Below are 8852 nucleotides of genomic sequence, written 5' to 3'. Positions count from 1 at the left end.
GCCCATGGCATTGCTCAATAAATATCTGATGAGTGAATATATCATGAGTAGTTTAGATGAACCAAGGCCCCACTCTCATCTCAAGACTCCAGGATAATGTAATCCTCACAAAGGACAACAGCAACATCTTCGTGTGAGCTGAAACTGTCCAAAACATTAGCAGTGAGATCTGACCATCTGGGAGGCATATTCTATTTCTGAAATTTAGGTCTACTGGGATAAAAAATTATTACCAAAAAAAGTTTAGTCAGGAAATATGGCCAGGAAGGTAACTTTAAAAATTCACCTTTTCCTTTAGCTTTTCTTCAGCTTCTGCCAGTTTCTCACAGGTCCTATAAAGCACTTCCTCTTTCTTTATGGTATGGTTCTTTTCTTGTACAACTATCTCTTGTTGTTTTTTAAGCTCACCTCCAAGAATTCTTAATTCTTCCTGGTTTTCAGTTTTTTAAAGTTGACATTAAAATAAATACTAGGTTACATTTAAGAAATCAGATAAAAATCAGCATTTACCTCAGCCTGAAAATGGAGGAATCATGGCAAAGTATATTGGAAAAGACCTATTGAAAAAGAACATAAGTCTTTATTTTAATCATGTAAATGCCAAGAATCTGCTTTCTTATGTTGTTTCTTTATTGCTCAATGTACATTCGCAGCATGAGAATTAGAACTGGATCTAACATTCTATCATGAGAGGTTTGCTTGTTTTCTACCCCTAAGCCAAAAGAGACCATCTCTACACTTTCATCAACTGATGATGAGACTCTAATTATGGGCTTTTCATACACTGGGATGGCTTGTTTTGGGGCATTGATTTTGAGCAAGCTCGAAATAGCAACTGTCCTTTGCTAGCACGACTTGGGCTAATCTTACTTATTATCTTTAAAAAGTGACATTCTCCAGTATCAAGACCAAAAAACATTACAATCCAGAGACTGAGAAGAGAATATGACCTTTGTCTGTATTCTTATTTACATTCAGATATTTTGAGCAAACAGACAATCCCAAGAAACATGAAAAATTACACAAAAGGTCAGGTTCTACCGTGATCCACAGCAAACTTTTCAAAATATTAATTTCTATCTATTACACATTATATTGCCCCTAAATATAAAAATAAAGCCTAAAGTAGGTTTGAAGATACTGGCAAATATTAACAACAAGCAAACATGAAATTAGAGAAAACTACAACAGCATAAATACAAGAGAAACATTTAGGAACAAATTAACAAAATACGTACAAGATCCGTACACTGAAATCTACACAACACATCACTGAGAGAACAGAGAGTTTATAGAAAGATACACAATAAGCACATGAATGATGCCCAATATCTTTAGTCATTGGGGAAAGGCAATTTAAAACAATGAGGTTACACCCAATAGAAATGGTTAGAATTAAAAACACCAATAATATGAAGCTTTAGTGAGGATGTGGAGCCATCAGAATTCTCTTAATTTGCTGATGAGAATTAAACTGGTACAACTACTTTGGAATTGAGTCTAGTAAACTCTCATCAAGTTAAATATACATGTCCCTATGACACAGCTATTCCATTCAGATACTTACCCTAGAGAAATAAAAAACATACGTTCACAAAAAGATTAGTATAAGAATGTTTACAGCAGCTTTATTCAAGAGTCAAATAGCGTCAATGACTCAAATTTCCAACAATAGGAGAAAAACTAAGCAAACTGTGGCCCATTCATACCATGGAATAGTACCCAGCAATAAAAAGACATGTAGAAAGAAGTGAGACACAGAAGAGCACATGCTGTGTGGTTCTATTTGTGTGAAGATCTAGAAGAGACATGGTGATCTGAGGTGGAGAAACATCAGGATAGTGACTCTACGGGGCAGAGGGTGAGGTGAGGATTGACAAGTGGATGTGTGAGGGAACTTCTTGTGGGTGGAAGTGTTCTGTATCTTGACTGGGGTGGACAGTACACAAGGGGACACATTTGTCAAAAGTCATCAGACTGGACACTTGCAGCAGATACATTTATTGCGTGTAAACGATACCTCAATAAAGTTGTAAAAACCGGAGACACAAAGATAAAAACACACTACCAAGTACCCGGTGCTGAACTCACCCTGTCAGTACTCTCCCTCAGGTCAGTCTTCAGTTGCTCCTTTTCTGCGGTAACACACTCTAACATTTGTCGCAGCTTTTTTTTCTCCTGTATCAAAGAAAATATCATTCTCTGTTGTTCAATCAGCTCATTATCAACATCTGCAATCAACACTTGGGTTTTTTTGGCTTCCAAATTCTGCTTTCTATCTATGTCAACCATCTCATATATAAATACAATAGAGAAGAATTTCTTAGTTTTAATAATAACAAAATAGCCAACACATATTACTTATTATGTACCAGGCACTATTTTCATATATTGATACATTTAATCTTCACTATAACCTTATGAGGTAGGTACTATTATTATCTCCATTTGACAGGTGAGGAGACTGAATCCGAGAGAGGACAGGTCATTTGCCCACAGTCACTCAGAGACGTAGAGTCATGCTGTGAGCCCAGTGCTCTGGCTCCAGAGTTTGTGCTCTTGTGCCTGTGTACTGAGAAGAGCTACCTGGACAGCTACAGATGACCCACACTCACCTTCACGTCTGACAGGTTAACCTGACTTTGTGAAGGAGTGAGCCACCTTAAACTCTCCCCCTCTTTCTTTCCTTCAAAAGCTGGAAATTGTAACCTCTTCCCTACTCCCAACAAATCTTTATTTTCAGAGTTTTATGTTATATAAGAAGGCAAAAGAGTTTTATTAGAAACATATTTCATATCAAAGCATAATACATGTTTTCTTAATTTGCACTTTCCACACACTGCTTAAGAAAAGCACCTCATGTCAACTCATTTATCCATAAATAAGGCTGAAGCAGAGGTAACAGAATACGTGGACTGCTTGGTAAAATGAGACAAAACTGACATTACAAGCATAGGTATGAAATTACGGTATCACCATATAATCCTACACTACCCCAGTAAAAATACTCAGCTCCATGTTGGCCACAGATGTTTGAAAAAGTTGTTATAATAATCTATATTTTCATTAGAAAAAAAAAAGAAAAAGAAGAAAAATAATCCAATGACACTAACTTCACACAATCACTATTAGAATTCTGGAATACTTCCTTCCAGATTTTTTTCCATTAAATTTTTTTTTTACATTGCAATTATGATTCATTTATTTATACATAACATCCTTTTTTAGGTTCACTTTTCCACTTAGATTAGATGATATGCATTTTCCCAAGCTGTTACATCATCTTCAAATTATAATTTTTAGTAGCTGCTCGATTCTCTAGACTGGATATGGACAAAACATATTTTACTTACCTACCCCCTTACTGTTGACAATAGGCATGAGTTTCTGACAAAGATGAGCACAGAGCTAACTACTAAGTACATGAGAAATTAACATTTGTAACACACAATCTTGGGGACTAGTCTGTCAGATACTATAATTCAGAATCTTGCATCTTTATTCCTATATATCGGAATATACACAGAAACAAAGCAGAGTGAGACAAAGTTCAAAACTGAACTCAGCCTAGAAAGTATTTCAGCTACCAAGGTTATGAGCAAATCTAATAGCTCTAATCATTAAAGAAAAAAAATTGTGTTCTTTATATGAGAATAAGACAACTAATCACAAAGTTTGAAATTTCTGTTGAGATACACTAGAGAATCTCACTTGCAGAGAGAGACACATCAAGCTGGACTGAAAACGGGCACTCGAAGTGGATTCATGATAGACCTATTAGTGCAGCCCTCTGGTGCCATGAAAAACAGAGGGACGACGGAAATGCCCAGACCCACTTCTTTATCCACATGGGTGATTCCAGCATGAACATATCACAAGACCAAGCTGATCGCGGCCTCTCATCCCAGATTTCAGAAACCTGGATGAACAAAATGGCCCCAGAGAATGCCCAGTCAGACCCTTTTATCAACACAGATGATTCCAGCATGAACATAATACCACAGATCGGCTCGTCACAGTGAGTGTAACTCTCCTTTCCCCTCACTCCTCCTCTACTGCCCTTTCTCAGGGGGCCCTGTGCCTGCATTTTACATTTGTTTAAAAGCAGCTACTGATTGTTATATCTTATTTTCAAAAGTCTATTTAAAGAAACATTCCCCTCATAAAAGTGGAAATTATAAATTTTAAACCAAGGTTAAGTGTCTTTGGCCCATGGTTGACCTAAATTATAGATAAGCTGAGAACACAAAATACAAAGCAAGTGAAAATGCTTCCTAGGAGAAAATGACTGAAGCATAGGCATAGAGGAGGAGAAAGCTCCTTTTCCAAGGAAAGAATAATGTACCCCAGGGTAAATGGGGAAAAAAAGAAGATCATTATATACAGGAATAGTATATAAATGTATATATAAGTTTATTTACATAAGTTGGATCTCACTGAATTATTCTGTAGTATGCATTTGCTTTTATTTAACAGTGCGTCCTGGAGACGTTTCCATCTGTATATAATGTCTACTTTAAAAATTTACATGACTGTACAAAATTCAGTTATATTTCTATACATTAACAATAAACAATTAAAAAGGAAATTGAGAAAACAATCCATTTACAATAGCACCAAAAATAATAAAATATAAAGGAATAAAATTATCCAAGAAGGCAAAGACGTGTACAATGAAAACTACAAAATGTATCTGAAATAAATTAAAGCAGCAACAAATACACAGAAAGACATCTATGTTCATGGATAGGAAGACTTTGTATTGTAAAGATGTCAACACCACCCAAAGTGATCTCCAAATTTAATGCAATTCTTATAAAATCCTAACAGTGTTTGCAGAGATAGAAGAATCCACCCTGAAATCCACATGGAATCTCAAGGGGCTCCAAACAGCCAAGACAATCTTGAAAAAGAACAGAGCTGAGGCCTAAAACTTCTTGATTTAAAAACTTACGACAAAGCTGTATTAATCAAAACAGTGCAGTACTGGCATAAAGACAGACATACAGGCCAATGAAATAGAATATAGAGCTCCGAAATAAACTTTTGCATATATGGTCAAATAATCTTTCACAAGGATGTCAAGCCCACTCAATAGGAAAGGACAGTCTCTTCAACAAATGGTGTTGGACAAACTGGCTATGTCACACAGAAGAATGAAGTTGGGCCCTTACTTTACATCATATAAAAAATTAACTGAAAATGGATCAAAAGCCTAATCATAAGAACTAAAACTATAAGACTCTTAGAAGAAAACATGAGAGGAAAACATCGTCACACGTGTCTTGTCAATGATTTCTTGGATATGAAACCAAAAGCAAGGCAACAAAAACCAAAATAGATAAGTGGACTATATAAAAATTAAAAACTTATGTGCATCAAAGGACACAATCAACAGAGTAAAAAGGCAAGCTATGGAATGGGTGGAAAGATTTGCAAGTCATACAACTGATAAAGGGTTAATATCCAGACTGTATAAAGAAATTCTACAACTCAACAACAAAAGACAAAAAACCCAATTTAGGGCCTGGCCCGATGGCTGAGTGGTTAAAGTTCTGTGTGCTCTGCTTTTGTGGCCCGGGTTGATGGGCTCATATCCAAGGCGCACAACTAATCCGCTCACCAACTATGCTGTGGGGGTGTCCCGCATCCAAAAACATAAAGGACGATTGGCGTAGATGTTATCTCAGGGTTAATCTTCCTCAAGCATAAAAAGTAGAATGGGCAACAGATGTCAGCTCAGGGAGAATCTTGCTCAGGAAAAAAAAAAAATCCCATTTAAAATTGTAAAAAATAAATAAATAAAGCACTTAGGGATAAATGTAGAACTCTAAAAAAAAAACCAATTTAAAAATGGGCAAAAGGGGAGTGACATCAGCATCATGGCAGAGTGAACTCTTTCTCCGATAGGATACAATAAAAGAGACAGTCACAGACCAAGAAGGGTCACTCACACAGCACAAAGGGACATTGGAGAGTCCCACACTGCTGCATATCTGAGAGTGGACATGCTGGGGCCCCCCAAGGAGGTAGGGAGAGGTAAGGAGAAATCCCCCCCCATCAGATCGGTGACTCTGGTCTGTGAGGCTCACAAAGGGGGGTGTGGCTACCTTCTGCAGGGAAACTGTAGCCCGTCAAGCTCTCTCAGCCAGTGGGAAACTCCCACACAGAGGACTCAGAACTGCTGCAGGGGTGTATCAACATTTGAGGACCCCAAGAGAGAAGATAATGAGGGGCGAGTGAGAAGCCCCCCCAGGGACTGGGAGCACAAAAGAGAGAACCCTTCCCAACCACATGCCCGATGCTGCAGCTCCACTGATCAGTCAGAGCAGCCACAGCGCAGGCAGCCAGGGAGCACCAGCAGCCGCGGAGCACAGGGCGCTCAGATTACATAGCCCTTGACCCTTACCGAGTGGCAGGAGGGGGAAAATGCAACCAGATATTTCCAGGGTGAGGAAAAACACGGTGAATACAGCAACCACGTTGCAAAAGTATATTAAATCGCCATACCAGAAGGAAAATGACAAGCACCCAGAAATCAACCCTGAAGGCACAGAAATTCATAACCTAAATGACAGAGAATTCAAAATACCTATCATAAAAAAGCTCAACGAAATACATGAAAACACAGAAAAGCAATTCAACAAGATAAGGTGTTTCTTCACAAAAGAGATTGAAATCATAAAGAAAAACCAATCTGTATTGATAGAGATGAAGAACACAACGGAGGACATAAAGGAGAGTCTGAGATCTTTAAAGAACAGAGCTGACAATACGGAGGAAAGAATTAGCATTATCGAGGATAGTAATACAGATATGCTCCAGATGGAGGAGGAGAGAGAACTAAGACTAATAAGAAATGAAGAAAGTCTCCAAGAAATATCCTACTCAATTAGAAAATGTAACATAAGAATTATAGGCATTCCTGAGGGAGAAGAGACGGAAAAAGGAACAGAGAGATTATTCAAGGAAATAATAGCTGAGAACTTCCCAAATCTGGGGAAAGAGCAGGAAATACCAGTAAGTGAAGCCAATATGTCTCCTAAATATGTCAACAGGCAAATGCCCTCTCCAAGGCATATAGTAGTATAGCTGGCAAAAGTTAATGACAAAGAAACAATATTAAGGGCAGCTAGACCAAAACAAAAATTAACGTACAGAGGAATTCCCATCAGGCTCTCAGCAGATTTCTAAACAGAAGCTTTACTGGCTAGGAGAGACTGGAATGATATATTCAAAATCCTAAAAGACAATATCTTTCAGCCAAGAATACTCTATCCAGTGAAAATACCCTTCAAAGATGGTGGAGAAATAATAATTTTCCCAGATAAACAAAAACTAAGGGAGTTCACGGCCATGAGACACCCACTGCAAGAAATGCTCAAGAAGGCCCTCATGCCTGAATAAAAGAAGAAAAAGGGAACACAGAGCTTGGAGCAAGGAGAAAAATAGGTAGACAAAATCAGAAAAAACAGTAGATCTTTATCAGAATAGGTTAGCAACCACTTAAATACCACAATGAAAGATCAAAGGAAGGATAACACCACAAAGAAATGTAACCTCATCACTTTAAACACACATCCACACTACAAGATGGAATAAGTTGTGACAAGAATAACTTAGAATGGGAAGAGGAAACAGATCAAATGGACTTAGTCTAAGGAAATAAGAGGCCATCAGATAATGGACTATCTCATTCACAAGATTTTTTATACAAATCTCAAGGTAACCACTAAACAAATAATCAGAACAAAATCACATATGATAATAAAGAGAAAACAAAAAATGTCATAAGACAGAACTATCAAACTGAATTGGCAGTCCAAAACACACGGGGCAAGAAACAAAGGAAATTCAAAAGAACCAGAAAATAAGCAATAAAAATGCAACATTAAGCCCTCATATTTCAATAATTACCCTAAATGTAAATGGATTGAACTCTCAAATCAAAAGACACAGAGTGGCAGGATGGTTTGAAAAGCAAGATCCAACAATATTCTGCCTCCAGAAAACATCTCAGCTCTAAAGACAAACAGAGGCCCAGAGGGAAAGGATGGAAGACAATACTCCAAGCTAATGGCAAAGAAAAAAAAGCAGGTGTTGCCATACTCATATCAGACAAAGTAGACTTCAAGATAAAACAGGTTCAGAGAGACAAAGAGGGCCACTATATAATGATAAAAGGGACCCTCTGCCAGGAAGATATATCAATTATAAGTATATATGCACCCAACATAGGAGCACCAAAGTACATAAAGCAACTATTAACAAACATAAAGGAGATATTAACAACAACACGATAATAGTAGGGGATCTTAATACCCACTTACATCAGTGGATAGATCATCCAGACAAAATGTCAATAAGGAAACAGTTGACTTAAATGAAAAACTGGATGAAATGCACTTAGTAGACATATAAAGAGCACTTCACCCAAAAACAACTGACTACACATTCTTCTCAAGCGTGCACAGAACACTCTGAAGGATAGACCTTATGCTGGGAAACAAGGCAAGCCTCAATAAATTTAAGAAAAATTAAAATAATAACAAGTATCTTTTCAGACCATAATGATATGAAACTGGAAATAAACTATAAGAAAACAACTAGGAAAGTGACAAAGATGTAGAGATTAAACAACATGCTACTGAACAACCAATGGATCATTGATGAAATCAAGAGAAATCAAACAATACCTAGAAACAAACACAAATGAAAATATGCCATACCAACTCACATGGGATGCAGCAAAAGCGTTCCTGAGAGGGAAATTCATAGCACTACAAGCCCACCTCAACAAACACTAAAAAGCCTAAATCAGCAACCTTGAATTACTCCTAACAGAACTAGAA

This window comes from Diceros bicornis, unplaced genomic scaffold (genome assembly GCF_020826845.1).
Source record: "Diceros bicornis minor isolate mBicDic1 unplaced genomic scaffold, mDicBic1.mat.cur scaffold_275_ctg1, whole genome shotgun sequence".
Classification (NCBI taxonomy): Eukaryota; Metazoa; Chordata; class Mammalia; order Perissodactyla; family Rhinocerotidae; genus Diceros; species Diceros bicornis.
This window is presented reverse-complemented; position numbering follows the sequence as displayed.